General features: G+C 48.7%; 1 protein-coding gene across 1 annotated transcript in view; it reads left to right on the forward strand.

Annotated features, from left to right (window-relative positions):
• Positions 1–16,279, forward strand: part of RALYL (RALY RNA binding protein like) — a 1,862,755-nt gene that overhangs the window by 589,097 nt on the left and 1,257,379 nt on the right. The window lies entirely within an intron of this gene.

Consider the following 16,279-nt stretch of genomic DNA (forward strand, 5'->3'; position numbering starts at 1 on the left):
TATATACTCTGAACAGCAGTATACAGGCGGTGCAAACAAGACAGGGACTGTAGGTTTGTTGTTAAGTAGAATCTGTTTGTCATTTTGAACGGGTACATTTTTAACGTGTTTAGCTCCAGCCAAAAAATCTTTTTTAAGCTTTTTGAAAAACATAGGGAAGGGTTATCACCCCTGTGACATTTGTTTTGCTGTCTGTGCTCCTCTTCAGAAGATTTCACCTCACTTTTTGTCCCAATGACAAATGTTTTTTGAAAATTTGGGTTTTTTTGTGGAACAAGGATTGGAAAGCATCAGTGGAAAGGAGAAATGTTTTTCCCATATTAACTCTTACAGGAGAGAATTTCCCTTCCTAGGGGTAGATTTCATCTCACTCCCTGTTGTCTCCTTCCGTTTGCAAGTAGGAGTCGTTTGTAAGTTAGATGTTTGAAAGTAGGGGCCTGCCCTATATACTCAGCAGAAATTTGGCCCTTAGGTGTTGTTGTGGCCACAACAACGTAAGCCCTCACAGGGCCCTGCTGTGAAATATTAGATCAAGAATTGTAATTACATGCCCCTGTTGAACAGGGGCAGAAAAATTGGGCCTTTGGTGGTGGTGGTGGTGGTGGTGGTGCTGGTGCCACAACACTGCAACCCCTCACAGACACTCTAGTTGGAACGCAGGAACGAGCCCTGCTGCAAAGTATTGCATCAAAAATTGTAATTACACGCCCCTGTTAAACAGGGGCAGAAAAATTGGGCCTTAGGCACTGGTGCTGGTGCTACAACACTGCAACCCCTCACAGACACTCTAGTTGGAACGCAGGAGCGAGCCCTGCTGCAAAGTATTGCATCAAAAATTGTAATTACACGCCCCTGTTAAACAGAGGCAGAAAAATTGGGCCTTAGGCACTGGTGCTGGTGCTACAACACTGCAACCCCTCACAGACACTCTAGTTGGAACGCAGGAACGAGCCCTGCTGCAAAGTATTGCATCAAAAATTGTAATTACACGCCCCTGTTAAACAGGGGCAGAAAAATTGGGCCTTAGGCACTGGTGCTGGTGCTACAACACTGCAACCCCTCACAGACACTCTAGTTGGAACGCAGGAATGAGCCCTGCTGCAAAGTATTGCATCGAAAATTGTAATTACACGCCCCTGTTAAACAGGGGCAGAAAAATTGGGCCTTAGGCACTGGTGCTGGTGCCACAACACTGCAACCCCTCACAGACACTCTAATTGGAAAGCAGGAACGAGCCCTGCTGCAAAGTATTGCATCAAAAATTGTAATCACACGCCCCTGTTAAACAGGGGCTGAAAAATTGTGCCTTAGGCATTGGTGGTGGCGCCCAGAACCAAAAATGTTCTTTCAAGCTATCAGCGTGATGATTGAGGAGGAAGAGGATAATTACTCAGGGATAGTCACTCAGCATCAGCATAGGCAGTCTTTGAAGGGATCTGAGATTTCAAAAAAAATTATTCGGTTACATCAGCATCAGGTGCTTGGTAGCTGGTGGTGATCCAAGACTGATTCATTTTTATGAAGGTCAGTCGATCGACCGAGTCGGTGGACAGACGCACCCTGTGATCGGTTACAAAGCCTCCAGCAGCACTGAATGTGCATTCTGAAAGAACGCTGGATGCAGGACAGGCCAGTAGCTCAATTGCATACTGTGCAAGCTCTGGCCAGTGATCCATCCTCAAGACCCAGTAACCCAGAGGATTTTCGGTGGGAAAGGTGTCCAAGTCTGATCTTGCCCCTAGGTATTCCTGCACCATGTAAAACAGACGCTGGCGATGGTTGCTGGAACCGATCATACCTTGGGGCTGCGGACCAAAAAATTGTCTGAACGCATCGGTCAGACGGCCACCTTCTCCACCGCTCCTTCTTTGACTGACCGAAGCCTCAGCAACACGTTGTCCAGAAACAGGAGTTTGTAACCTCCCAGTCTCTGGGAACGCGTTGCACAGACCTTTCTGCAAGGCCTCCCGAAGATGTTTCATCCTCTGCTCCCTCTGCGATGGCAAGATAAGGTCCGCAACCTTACCCTTGTAACGTGGATCAAGGAGGGTTGCCAGCCAGTATTGGTCCTTCTCCTTGATACCACGAATACGAGGATCCTTACGCAGGCTTTGCAGGATCAGGGAGGCCATGCAGCGTAGGTTTGCTGAGGCATTCGGTCCGGAGTCCTCTGGGTCACTAAGGACGACATGGTCCGCAGCAACCTCCTCCCAGCCACGTACAAGTCCATGTGTTTCTTGGGACTGATCCCTTAAAGACTGCTGCTGATGCTGAGTGCCAGGCTCCACCTCCATACTGACACAATCTTCCTCCTCCTCCTCGTCCTCTTCCTGTGTGATCGGCAGGCATGCAGAAACACTGTCTGGATAAAGGGGGCCTTGAGAGCTAAGGAAGTCCTCCTCTTCCTGCCTCTGTTCTGCCTCAAGTGCCCTGTCCATTATTCCACGCAGCGTGTGCTCCAACAGGTGGACAAGGGGGACAGTGTCACTGATGCATGCACTGTCACTGCTCACCATCCTCGTGGCCTCCTCAAATGGTGACAGGACAGTGCATGCATCCCTGATCATGGCCCACTGGCGTGGGGAAAAATAAACAAGCTCCCCTGACCCTGTCCTGGTGCCATATTCGCACAGGTATTCATTGATGGCCCTCTGCTGCGTGTGCAGCCGCTGCAGCATGGCCAACATTGAGTTCCACCTGGTGGGCATATCACAGATTAGGCGGTTCTTGGGCAGGTTAAACTCCTTTTGGAGGTCCGTCAGCCGAGCACTGGCATTATATGACCGGCGGAAATGCACACAGACTTTCCTGGCCTGCCTCAGGACATCCTGTAAGCCCGGATACCTGCCCAAGAACCGCTGCACCACCAAGTTAAGGACGTGAGCCAAACAGGGCACATGGGTCATTTGTCCCTGTCGGAGGGCAGAGAGGAGGTTGGTGCCATTGTCGCAAACCACCATTCCTGCCTTAAGTTGGCATGGCGTCAACCACCTCTGAACCTGCCCCTGCAGAGCTGACAGAACCTCTGCCCCAGTGTGGCTCCTGTCCCCCAAGCACACCAGTTCAAGCACTGCATGGCATCTTTTGGCCTGCGTACTTGCGTAGCCCCTTGAATGGCTACGGAGCACCGCTGCTTCCGAGGACAAAGCACAGGAAGAGGCCATGGAGGAAGAAGAAGAGGAGGGGGTGGAGGAGAGAGGTGTGTCACAATCATTAGCATTTTGGAGGCATGGTGGCGGAACAACCTCCAACACTACTGCACCTTGTCCTGCATCCTTCCCAGCTGCCAGCAGAGTCACCCAATGCGCCATGAAACTTAAGTAACGTCCCTGTCCATGCCTGCTGGACCATGAGTCAGCGGTAATATGCACCTTACCGCTGACCGCCCTGTCCAGCGAGGCATGGACGTTGCCTTCCACATGCCGGTAGAGAGCCGGAATCGCCTTCCGTGAGAAAAAGTGTCGTTTAGGTACCCTCCACTGAGGAACCGCACATTCCACAAACTCACGGAAGGGGGCAGAGTCTACCAACTGAAAAGGCAGCAGTTGAAGTGCTAGCAATTTTGCCAAGCTAGCATTCAACCGCTGCGCATGTGGATGGCTGGGAGCAAACTTCTTTCGGCGGTGCAGCAGCTGGGGCAGGGAAATTTGCCTGGTACAATCTGACGTCGGTGTACCAAAAGCAGATTGCCCACAAGTACTCGGCTGTGACACACCTAATTCTACACCTTCATTCCTCTCAGTGCAGGTCTCAGAGAGGACTGAAGGTATAGTGGGGTTGGAAATCTCAGCTGATGAGGAGCAAGGAGAGGTCCTCTTTGTTCTTTGGTGTGGGTCTTTTAGATACGCTTGCCAACAAACTGCATGGCAGGTCAACATATGTCTGGTCAAGCATGTGGTACCCAAGCGGGAGATGTTTTGGCCACGCGAGATACGCTTGAGACATATGTTGCAAATAGCAGCGGTGCGATCTGATGCACTCGTCTCAAAAAAGGCCCACACCAAAGAACTTTTTGAATAACGCGCAGAGACTGCAGCGCCCTGCACATGTGGAGCTTTGGGGTGTGATGCAGTCAATGTGCTGCCCTTAGGCTGGCCCCTGGAGGGCATCCTGCCTCGTTGGTGATGTGCCGCCTCCTCCTCCTCTCTCCTATCAGGCACCCACGTTGAGTCAGTGACCTCATCATCCCCTCCCTCCTCATCACTGGAGCAAACCTGGCAGTATGCTGCAGCATGACTGCCAGATTGCTGTCCTTCTTGGGCACCCCCTCTGTCTGCGCTCATGTTACTGCCTTCATCGAGCTCAGTATCATCATCAGAGCCTTCCAAACGCTGGGCATCCTCCTGGAGCATGTACCCAACACTGTGGTCAAACAGTTCGAGGGACTCCTCAGGAGGACATGGTGGGGCTAGGGAAGGAGTCACTGATGACATTGAGCCGAGGGAAGAGGCCGCTGCTTTGCCAGACAAAGTACCCTGAGCATGGGTGAGAGAGGATGAGGAGGATGAGGACGGCTTGGTCATCCACTCGACCAAGTCTTCCGCATGTTGTGGCTCAACACGGCCAGCTGCCGAAAAAAAGCCCAAGCGTGTCCCACGGCCACATGCTGATGAGGATGCACCGTCTCCATGACCAGCACTAGACACAGAGCCTGCTTGCCCTCTCTTATTGGCTTGTGACTGTCTGCCTCTCCTTCTTGGCCTTCCAGACATACTAATGGCCTGTAGCTGCACTAAGCTGGGATATGTATATATATATATATATGTACTGATACTGCAGCTAGCAAAATCAACTGCCTGCCTGTAGTATGAGAACACCACCAACCTTCTACAGGTAGCTTTAGCTGAACACCGTGAGGTGGACGCACCCCACTAACTTGTAGGTTTAGCTGAACACTGAGCAGGACGCACCCCACTAACTTGTAGGTTTAGCTGAACACTGTGAGCAGGACGCACTGCACTAACTGTAAATAGTCTAGCTGCCTGACTGTGGTACTAATAGAATCAAAAGAACACCAGTAATTTTCTTCAGGTAGCTGTATATACTGTAACAAGACAAGCCTGCCTGTCAGTAGGAAGATAACAGGAACGGATCTAGCTGAACACTGTGAGCAGGACGCACTGCACTAACTTGTAGGTTTAGCTGAACACTGTGAGCAGGACGCACCCCACTAACTTGTAGGTTTAGCTGAACACTGTGAGCAGGACGCACTACACTAACTGTAAATAGTCTAGCTGCCTGACTGTGGTACTAATAGGATCAAAAGAACACCAGTAATTTTCTTCAGGTAGCTGTATATACTGTAACAAGACAAGCCTGCCTGTCAGTAAGAAGATAACAGGAACGGATCTAGCTGAACACTGTGAGCAGGATGCACCGCACTAACTTGAAGGTTTAGCTGAACACTGAGCAGGACGCACCCCACTAACTTTTGTAGGTTTAGCTGAACACTGTGAGCAGGACGCACTGCACTAACTGTAAATAGTCTAGCTGCCTGACTGTGGTACTAATAGGATCAAAAGAACACCAGTAATTTTCTTCAGGTAGCTGTATATACTGTAACAAGACAAGCCTGCCTGTCAGTAAGAAGATAACAGGAACGGATCTAGCTGAACACTGTGAGCAGGACGCACTGCACTAACTTGAAGGTTTAGCTGAACACTGAGCAGGACGCACCCCACTAACTTTTGTAGGTTTAGCTGAACACTGTGAGCAGGACGCACTGCACTAACTGTAAATAGTCTAGCTGCCTGACTGTGGTACTAATAGGATCAAAAGAACACCAGTAATTTTCTTCAGGTAGCTGTATATACTGTAACAAGACAAGCCTGCCTGTTAGTAGGAAGATAACAGGAACGGATCTAGCTGAACACTGTGAGCAGGACGCACTGCACTAACTTGTAGGTTTAGCTGAACACTGTGAGGTGGACGCACCACACTAACTTGTAGGTTTAGCTGAACACTGTGAGCAGGACGCACCCCACTAACTTGTAGGTTTAGCTGAACACTGTGAGCAGGACGCACCACACTAACTTTTGTAGGTTTAGCTGAACACTGTGAGCAGGACGCACTGCACTAACTGTAAATAGTCTAGCTGCCTGACTGTGGTACTAATAGGATCAAAAGAACACCAGTAATTTTCTTCAGGTAGCTGTATATACTGTAACAAGACAAGCCTGCCTGTCAGTAAGAAGATAACAGGAACGGATCTAGCTGAACACTGTGAGCAGGACGCACCGCACTAACTTGAAGGTTTAGCTGAACACTGAGCAGGACGCACCCCACTAACTTTTGTAGATTTAGCTGAACACTGTGAGCAGGACGCACTGCACTAACTGTAAATAGTCTAGCTGCCTGACTGTGGTACTAATAGAATCAAAAGAACACCAGTAATTTTCTTCAGGTAGCTGTATATACTGTAACAAGACAAGCCTGCCTGTCAGTAAGAAGATAACAGGAACGGATCTAGCTGAACACTGTGAGCAGGACGCACCGCACTAACTTGAAGGTTTAGCTGAACACTGAGCAGGACGCACCCCACTAACTTTTGTAGGTTTAACTGAACACTGTGAGCAGGACGCACCCCACTAACTTGTAGGTTTAGCTGAACACTGTGAGCAGGACGCACTACACTAACTGTAAATAGTCTAGCTGCCTGACTGTGGTACTAATAGGATCAAAAGAACACCAGTAATTTTCTTCAGGTAGCTGTATATACTGTAACAAGCCAAGCCTGCCTGTCAGTAAGAAGATAACAGGAACGGATCTAGCTGAACACTGTGAGCAAGACGCACCGCACTAACTTGAAGGTTTAGCTGAACACTGAGCAGGACGCACCCCACTAACTTTTGTAGGTTTAGCTGAACACTGTGAGCAGGACACACTGTACTAACTGTAAATAGTCTAGCTGCCTGACTGTGGTACTAATAGGATCAAAAGAACACCAGTAATTTTCTTCAGGTAGCTGTATATACTGTAACAAGACAAGCCTGCCTGTCAGTAAGAAGATAACAGGAACGGATCTAGCTGAACACTGTGAGCAGGACGCACTGCACTAACTGTATATAGTCTAGCTGCCTGACTGTGGTACTAATAGGATCAAAGGAACACCAGTAATTTTCTTCAGGTAGCTGTAAATACTGTAACAAGACAAGTCTGCCTGTCAGTAGGAAGATAACAGGAACGGATCTAGCTAAACTGAATACAGTGTATATATATATATGCAACACCTGGGATGCATATATATACACAATACACTGTAAGTGCAGCTAACTGACTGACTGTTCTGCCTAATCTATCTAACTCAAATCAAATGTCACTGTCTGTCTCTCTCTCTCTCTCTTAATGAACGCCGGAACACACACTACACAGGGCCGCCGTGCAGGCGGCCTTATATAGTGTGGGGCTTGTACTAAATCCCCTGAGCCATAATTGGCCAAAGCCTCCTTGGCTTTGGCCAATTACGGCTCTCTGTTCAGGCGGCGCTGTGATTGGCCAAGCATGCGGGTCATAGTGCATGCTTGGCCAATCATCAGCCAGCAATGCACTGCGATGCCGCAGTGAATTATGGGCCGTGACGCGCCACACGAATTTGGCGCGAACGGCCCATATCGTTCGCAATTCGGCGAACGGGCGAACAGCCGATGTTCGAGTCGAACATGGGTTCGACTCGAACACGAAGCTCATCCCTAGTTTTAGTCATCCTGCTGTATATATTTGTGTGAGATCTCAAATAAAAAGCTATTCCTGATGTACTCCAAGACTGGTGTTGTCTAGTTCTTGGGGGTTCCTATAGCCAGATCCATTGGACTTGTGTTCCAGGACTTAGTAAGTGGTATACTGACGGAAGGATTAAAGTGGAGTGTGGGACGTTCCGTCACAATATCAAAGCTGTGTCACAGTGGGAGATCCCCGCTCTGGGTAATCCTGCCAGCTCTTCTCCTCACAGTTTCCTGGCTGATCGCTTCTGACAGAAGCATCAGATGCCCTGTCAAAAAGGCCACCCCTCTTCTGCCAGAAGTGATCAACCAGGAAACTGTTAGCCCCGTCCGCCCCTGCTCCACCCTCAACTAATTTCTACTCACCAAATGCAAGCAGGCGAGTGGAGATTTTGAGGCTGGCTGTCAGGGCGTTAGAGGAGCATCTCTATGGTCTTCGTTCCACTTGGGCACAAGTTCAGGAGGCTTTGCAACATGCTAACGATAGGTTCAAACTCCATTCTGACCGCAGACGCCTGCCTGCACACTCCTACCGGGTTGGGGACAGAGTCTGCCTGTCATCTCGCAACCTCCGACTTTGTGTTTCTTCTTTGAAGAGAGCAGCTCAGTTTATTGGGCCTTTCCGAATCCTTCGCAGGATTAACCCAGTGGCTTACGCCTCGGACCTTCCTCCTAGTATGCGCAAATGTGTTTCATGTCTCCTTATTGAAACCTTTTGTCTGCAATCGCTTTACCACCTCCGTGCCACGTCCTCACCCTATACAGGTTGAGAACCATGAGGAGTATGAAGTACAATCCATTGTTGACTCCCGTAGGTTTCGTGGGCGCATACAGTACCTGATGCATTGGAAGGGGTACGGTCCAGAGGAACGCTCTTGGGTCTCATCCTCGGATGTACATGCCCCTGATTTCCATGATTTCCATAGACGTTTTCCCCTCAAGCCCAGTGGTCCTCCGAGGGGGAGTTGTTGAGGAGGGGGTACTGTCAGGGCTGGGTTCAGCCCTTCCTTCTCAGAGCTGGCTGCTCAGCTGTCGGCTAATTGCCAGCTCCTATCTCTACACAGTTACTCAGCTGTTGATGATATCCTGCTCGTCAGTCCTGCCTACTTAAGCCGTTCAGCCCAGTGGATCTCTGCCTTTGCCTTGGTCACAGAGACTAACTCCTGTGTTCCTGTTTAAAGACTTGCTTTGCTGAAATCCCTTCTGGGTCCAGATCCTGCTTGCTGTTTCACTACATTGATCCCTGACTTCTGACTTGGCTGACTATCCATTCCGGTTACTGAACCTTGGCTATGTTTTGACTACGTTTGTTCTTTTTACTTTTATTTATTAAACAAGTGTGATTTAACTGTACTTCTGTCTTGGTCTGATATCATGGTTTCTGACACTGGCATAGTAGTTCTTTTCATTTTTCATTTCTTGGACATAGGCTGAGGGGGAATATGGGGTCCACACTTCTCACACAGCTGTGTCCTGCTCTGCTCCACATCACAGGCACTACCTAACTGCTTACTGTTCCTTTTAAGCTCTTTTCTTCAGGTGGGCTAATCCTCTTAGGACTCAAGTCTCCATATCCAGGTTTGGAGGCTTTTTCCCACCCAAAGTCTCTCTGAGCCTCCGAATTCAAGGTCGAATAAGGAAGTCATTTTTCCCCTTTCTAACTCTTTATGGGTGGGAATCCCTGAGTACTTCAAAACTGCACTCAAATCCTTAAATGGACCACAACCGAAATAATGGGCACACATATCTACTGTCCAGGACCCATCCCTGGCATCCTGTACAATAGTGACTATTTTTACTTTGTATATAAACACTTTGTAAAAATGTTCTGTATTAGAGGAGCTTGGGGTTCTTCCAGGTAGTCTTTTTATTATTATTTTTACTTATTAATATATCTAGAAAGTAGCTTCTGTAGTTATCTGTTTATTGTGGCATATACATTATTATATACCTTCTATATGAGGGAAAATCACAAAGGTATATGAAAAGTTTTATTTTTAACCACATTTATTTAAAGTAGAACTATAGGCAAAACTTATTTTTTTAATTTTGGTTCGAGCAAGGAAGGGTTATTACCCCTCTCAGATTTTTTTTGCCATCTATGTCCCATTGCGCAGATTTCCCTTCCTGTCCCACAGCTAAACAGGAAGTGAGAGGAAATCCCTGCAAATTAAGGGAATTCCTTGTGGACCTCCAGGAACCAGAACTAGTGTTCCCATTGGAAGATGTCCCCTCTATTACTTTCCTGGGGACAACAAGTTTGGGGTTTCCTTTTACTTTCACTTAAAATGATAATGGTAAACAGGACAAATAGAGAGGGTGCTTAGGCGTTGCCAGGGTGTGGCCATCGAGGCTGGAGCCCCGAATGTGGAGCCCATAGCCCCGAGTCTCAGCGGGTCGCGGCTTTGAAGGTGGAGAGACAAGCGGGCGGATGAGCAGAGGTGACGTAATCTCTCTCCGCCCGCCCGTCACCACTCTTCCGCCCTCACTGCCCGCCACACACAGTGCCCTGCACCCCGGCGCTGCAGAGGTGAGGGCGCCCGAGTGCCAGAATGCCCTTCTCCTTGTGTGTGTCACACACACTGGCCCGAACTGTGTCTGCTCTCCCGCCCCACCAACGATGTCATCCTCAGTTGGTGAAGAGGACAGAGACGGAGATGTCAGTGTCCAAATGTATGGAGAGGAGGGGGAGGGGACACACACACAGTCATCTAATCATCTGTCTGGCTTGTGGAATGTTTTTTCAACCCGTTGTTTTATCGATATTCCCTTGCTGACTGAACACTGAGGAGCAGTGGACGTCTGGAGAGCCACAAGCCCCATCCCATGTATGTGATTGGAGCAGTCATCAGCTCCCTGTGTCTAATCACTGCAGGTTCCTCCAGGTCTTACAAACACTGATTGGTTTGAGGGGCGGAATGCCGAGTCTGATCCCAATGTGCTTCCATGCCCAGGTGACATTTGAGGTACAGGGGATTTGATTTCATGGGCAGGAGCTGTACAGGGTCTGAGTTAGTCTGGAGGGACAGAAGTTGAGTGTAGGGGGTGTTAGTGTCTTGGGGAGTGTGGGTCTATCAGTCTTGGGGGTGTCAGTCTTGAATGAATGGGGGTGGAGGGTCAGTCTGGGGTAGATGGGGCAGGGGGGTCAGTCTGGGGTAGATGGGGGCGGGGGGCCAGTCTGGGGTAGATGAGGGTGGGGGGGTCAGTCTGGGGTAGATGGGGGTGGGGGGGTCAGTCTGGGGTAGATGGGGGCGGGGGGGTCAGTCTGGGGATAGATGGGGCAGGGGGGGGTCAGTCTGGGGTAGATGGGGCGGGGGGTCAGTTTGGGGTAGATGAGGGTGGGGGGTCAGTCTGGGGGTAGATGGGGTGGGGGTTCAGTCTTGGGGTAGATGGGGCAGGGGGTCAGTCTGGGGGTAGATGGGGCAGGGGGGCAGTCTGGGGGTAGATGGGGCAGGGGGTCAGTCTGGGGGTAGATGGGGCAGGGGTTCAGTCTTGGGGTAGATGGGGCAGGGGGTCAGTCTGGGGGTAGATGGGGCAGGGGGGTCAGTCTGGGGGTAGATGGGGCAGGGGGTCAGTCTGGGGTAGATGGGGCGGGGGTCAGTCTGGGGGTAGATGGGGTGGGGGGTCAGTCTGGGGGTAGATGGGGTGGGGGGTCAGTCTGGGGGTAGATGGGGGGGTCAGTCTGGAGTAGATGGGGTGGGGGGTCAGTCTGGGGGTAGATGGGGTGGGGGTCAGTCTGGGGTAGATGGGGCGGAGCGGTCAGTCTGGGGTAGATGGGGCGGGGCGGTCAGTCTGGGGTAGATGGGGCGGGGGGGCCAGACTCAACATGGATGCATTGCACACCTGTGTGTCCCCTGTGCAGGTAACCACAGCCCTCCATGGGCATAGACTTTAGTATGCCCCTGTGAGCAAGGCCTAAGGCTCCCGTCACACAGCTTCCTGGAAGAAAAAGTCTGACCCGTATAGTGCATGCATTTACTCCACCTCCCATGTGGCTCTTTTGTATTAAAATCTTCAATCAATATTCTAATTGATAATCTTGTTGACTTTTCTTGCATTTTTATTTTCAAGGGGGTTGTGCTTTGTGTGTATGAGTAGTCAGGAGTACCCATGGAAAATACAGGAATTATTTAATGTATTTTTTTACAGATCTGAATGCAGTGCTGGGAGCTGGTGATCTGCACACAGAGTATTTTTATATTAGCAAGCATGTAGTCACCAGCTTGTTAATATGATCCAGATCTGCAGCTCCTCTCGCCCCTGCCCTGCTGATACGTCGGGGGGTGGAAAAGGACACACGGGCTGACTCCTTACGATGCTCTGCACAACATAGGACTTTGCAGGGGAGACAGAGAATAAAAGGGGCCACTGTGAGTAGAGAGAAAAGGGGAGGGGAGCATGACAGTAAGGGGCACTGTGATGGGGGGGTTGTGATTGCTAGGGGCACTGTACTGTAAATGGGCATGTAATCATTACAGTGCAGTCCCCTTTTACAATACAGTGCAGAGGACCGACTCCGCACTATCCGGTCACTAGCCATCCCCAAAAACGTCCGACCAACCCCCCCCTGGAAAAATTGGTTGCTCAATGTAAAATGCCGGGCCTAATTTTTATCCCAGACCGGGCCTGCACACAACACACAAGCTTTAGTCTGACCAGTGGCGCTGTAACAAAGTCCCACCTCGTAGACTGGGTCCTGTGAGATAGACAAAACATTGATCCAATGCAGTAAAATTGAATCAGTGTGATGTGTATCATAGGAGCCGTGAGATGGTCTAGGAGGCGGGACTTTGTTACAATGGTTGCCCAGGTGATTCAAATCCAAGATCCAAGATCATCGCCGTTCTGTGTGATTCAGGGGCACTGGCAGGCTGCTATTGGTGGGCACTGGTAGGCTGCTATTGGTGGGCACTGGTAGGCTGCTATTAGTGGGCACTGGTAGGCTGCTGTTGGTGGGCACTGGTAGGCTGCTGTTGTTGGGCCTTGGCAGGCTGCAGTTGGTGGCCCCTGGCAGGCTGCAGTTGGTGGGTCCTGGCAGGCTGCAGTTGGTGGGTCCTGGCAGGCTGCAGTTGGTGGGCCCTGGCAGGCTGCAGTTGGTGGGCACTGGTAGGCTGCAGTTGGTGGGCACTGATGAGGCTGCATTTGATGCATTGATCTCTTGTATCATTTCCGCAGTCTCTGACCATCTCTTATATCATGTCTACAGTCTCTGACCATCTCCTGTATCATGTCTTCAGTCTCTGACCATCTCCTGTATCATGTCTGCAGTCTCTGATCATTTCTTGTATCATGTCTGCAGTCTCTGACCATTTCTTTTATCATGTCTACAGTCTCTGACCATTTCTTTTATCATGTCTGCAGTCTCTGACCATTTCTTTCATCGTGTCTGCAGTCTCTGACCATTTCTTTTATCATGTCTTCAGTCTCTGACCATTTCTTTTATCATGTCTTCAGTCTCTGACTATTTCTTTTATCATGTCTTCAGTCTCTGATCATTTCTTTTATCATGTTTTCAGTCTCTGACCATTTCTTTTATCTTGTCTTCAGTCTCTGACCATCTCTTGTAGTATGTCTGCAGTCTCTGACCATCTTCTGTGTCATGTCTGCAGTCTCTGACCATCTTCTGTATCATGTCTACAGTCTCTAAAAAAATCTCCTGTAGTATGTCTGGGGGCTCTTTCTAACAGACTCTCTCTCTGTGTTCATTAGAGAGACTCCCCTCCAGGTCCCATTAGCGTACTATGCTTCTCTTCCTGTATTTTGTTTATTGTTAAGAGATTGTGGGAGGATCCCAGGGTAACAAAGACTACTTAGGGGAGCATCTCTGTGTTTGAGTCGTTGCCACAGAAACATTTATAAAGGGGAGGAGTTAGTAAGTTGACCATGCCCACGTGGGGGCGCCAGAAATATTTCTGCACCCAGGCGTCTGTGACCCTAGGATCGGCCCTGGCCACACATCAGCGCTCTTCCGCCCTCACAGTGCGGGCCTTTTAAATGTTGGAGGTGTGGTGGGAGCAGAGAGATTACATAATCTCTCACTGCCCACCCCGCATTTTCGCTCTCCTGCCCTCACTAAATGGACCAGTGCTGTCAGCCTGCCACCAATGCAGCGACAATGCACATTTGGTGGCACTGGCTGGCATGGCAAGTGACAATTTCCAAATGGTGGCAAGTGACAATCTGCAAATGGTGGTAAGTGACAATCTGCAAATGGTGGCAAGTGACAATCTGCAAATGGTGCCAAGTGACAATCCACATCTAGTGGCAGATGACGGTGGAAAGTGACACGCCCAAGGCTCCCACTGATTCATTATGGTGAGTTGAACCACTTCATTATATATTGCAATGTAATAATAGAAATAATGCGCTTCAATCATCCTGACACCATAACAACCATGGCTCCATGATGATTGAAATGCCAACACCAGCCTTCCTTTGTCCGCAAAAAATTGCTCACCACCGGAGTGGCCCCCCCAGGTTGGTGACCGGTGGTATGGGCTCTAGCCCCAGATCTTTTGCAGACCCAGCAATGCTCCTGAGAGGGTGTATCTCCCTAACGGGGTCACAGACAACAATGTAACGTGACCGATGTTTGAATCCTTCTCTACTCTATCCAAAACTGAAAAAAAAGTTTTGCCTTTAGTTTTAGTTTTAGTGCTTGCAGGCAATTTTGCTATGTGTGTATGGAGGTGCACAAACATGGACATCTGTGAATTTTTAAATACTTTATACGTTTATATATTTGTCCTTGTAGTTATCTTATACATGGTTTTGCACCTAGTTGAGAATTGATAAAGATTATATAGTGTGTTGCATATACCTAGTAGAATCAATTAAAGTGTTAACTGACACACAGTGATTGATAGCTGCTCATATAAGAAAAGTCAGGGTGGTGTGTCCTCAAGGCTTGAGAAAGGGGGATCCATCTACAAAACTCATCACCGTGGCAACCAACTGGTGCTCTTTGTTATAGGAGAGGAAGTGGGCGGCACTTCCTTGGCCAAAGCTCTGGCAGCTGGTTGAGTTCAGTCACAGTGAGGAGAGTCAGGTGTGGAGGAACACTGGTATTATGAGACTCATCAGGTTTGCTCAGAATCCTGCATATATAACAAAAAAACTTGATTTGTTCTTGTCAAGGCTGACAAGAACCAGATGACCAAATGAGTGTCACAACATACAATGTGAAGATTATGTAAAAAGTTACAAATTTATTGTGAAGTAGAAAAATACTAAACACTCCACAATGGGAGGTAAAAGTATGGACACATACATCGAAATAACATCCAGAGAGGCCTGCATCATGTAATCTCCAGATGTGGCAACATATAGACAAAAGACAAGACACACTACACATAAAACATGTAAACACTCGTCCGGACGCCAAGGATCTATACACGGATATCTGTGCCACGATAATTATCGTAAATGTGGATTACTTAAATATATAAATTAAGCAGGGGTATCCGTGTGGAGGTCCCCGAAAGACTCAAACTTATAAAGTGCTAAGGGGAAAGAGAGAAGGGGATGATAAAGATGATGTAGAGAGTTCACCGGTGGATCCTGGGGGGTTAATGAAAACAATTGATGTCCCCCTATGAATGAAAAAACAACTAAAAATCAATTTGAAGTTGCCGGTATGTGAAAGTTGATGATGGGGCAAAATTGCATCAAAGGGAAACAGTGCTGTGGAGTATACTGGATGATTGCTTGATCGAGGAAAACGCCATTCTAGGGACTTCCCTGATATGTAATAGAGGTCAGTCCTATGTGAAAGTTATTAAAGCAACTCTCCTTCATATTTAAAGCAACGATAACAGTGTTTGAGACCATACCATCTTCCTAGGGTATCATATGATTGTATTGGAACCCCGAACAGACTTGTGATTTTATCAATTCTGGGAATTAGTCCAACAGTGATTTCATAGCCCTGATTGCATACCCATTATGTCAAAATGGTACATAAGTAGGTCAGGGTATTAGGCTCAAATAAGGTCTATATGTCACGCTATAATAAGCAGTCTAAAAAATGACCAGCCATACAATACCCTTCCCAAAGTGGTGTTTGTTCCAAGGGGTAGTGTTACCACTGTCACGGCTTGTTATAATAAGTCCAGTATGGTCCTCAGGAGTGCCGTTTTGATGCTGGTGCTATACAGCGCATGAATACCCTCCTCCGTATTACAGCCTTCATGCTACATATATATATATATATATATATATATATATCGGCTATGCGGTTCCACAAGCTGAAGTCTCCCGACTCTCCGAATCACCATAGACTTGCTTCCGGGACACAACAGAGAAGCAGCGTCATGCGACACTGTGATGTCAACCTGTTTCGCAAAAAGAATTACGTAGCTTTGTCTGGACGTGTTCTCAGAATCCTGCAGTGGAGGAATGGAGTTACCAGTGGCGGTCGGTGGTAATTTTTTTTTTGAGGGGGGGGCAAACAGTTCCACCACCAGTCCCCCGTCCGGTCGGTTTCAGAGCACTTACCTCATCTATGGCAGGCAGCGCTTCTCCCAGCGCTTCGTTATTTCGGATTCATTTAAATTTGGTAC

Source organism: Aquarana catesbeiana, linkage group LG05, assembly GCF_042186555.1.
Source record: "Aquarana catesbeiana isolate 2022-GZ linkage group LG05, ASM4218655v1, whole genome shotgun sequence".
In the NCBI taxonomy this organism is placed as follows: Eukaryota; Metazoa; Chordata; class Amphibia; order Anura; family Ranidae; genus Aquarana; species Aquarana catesbeiana.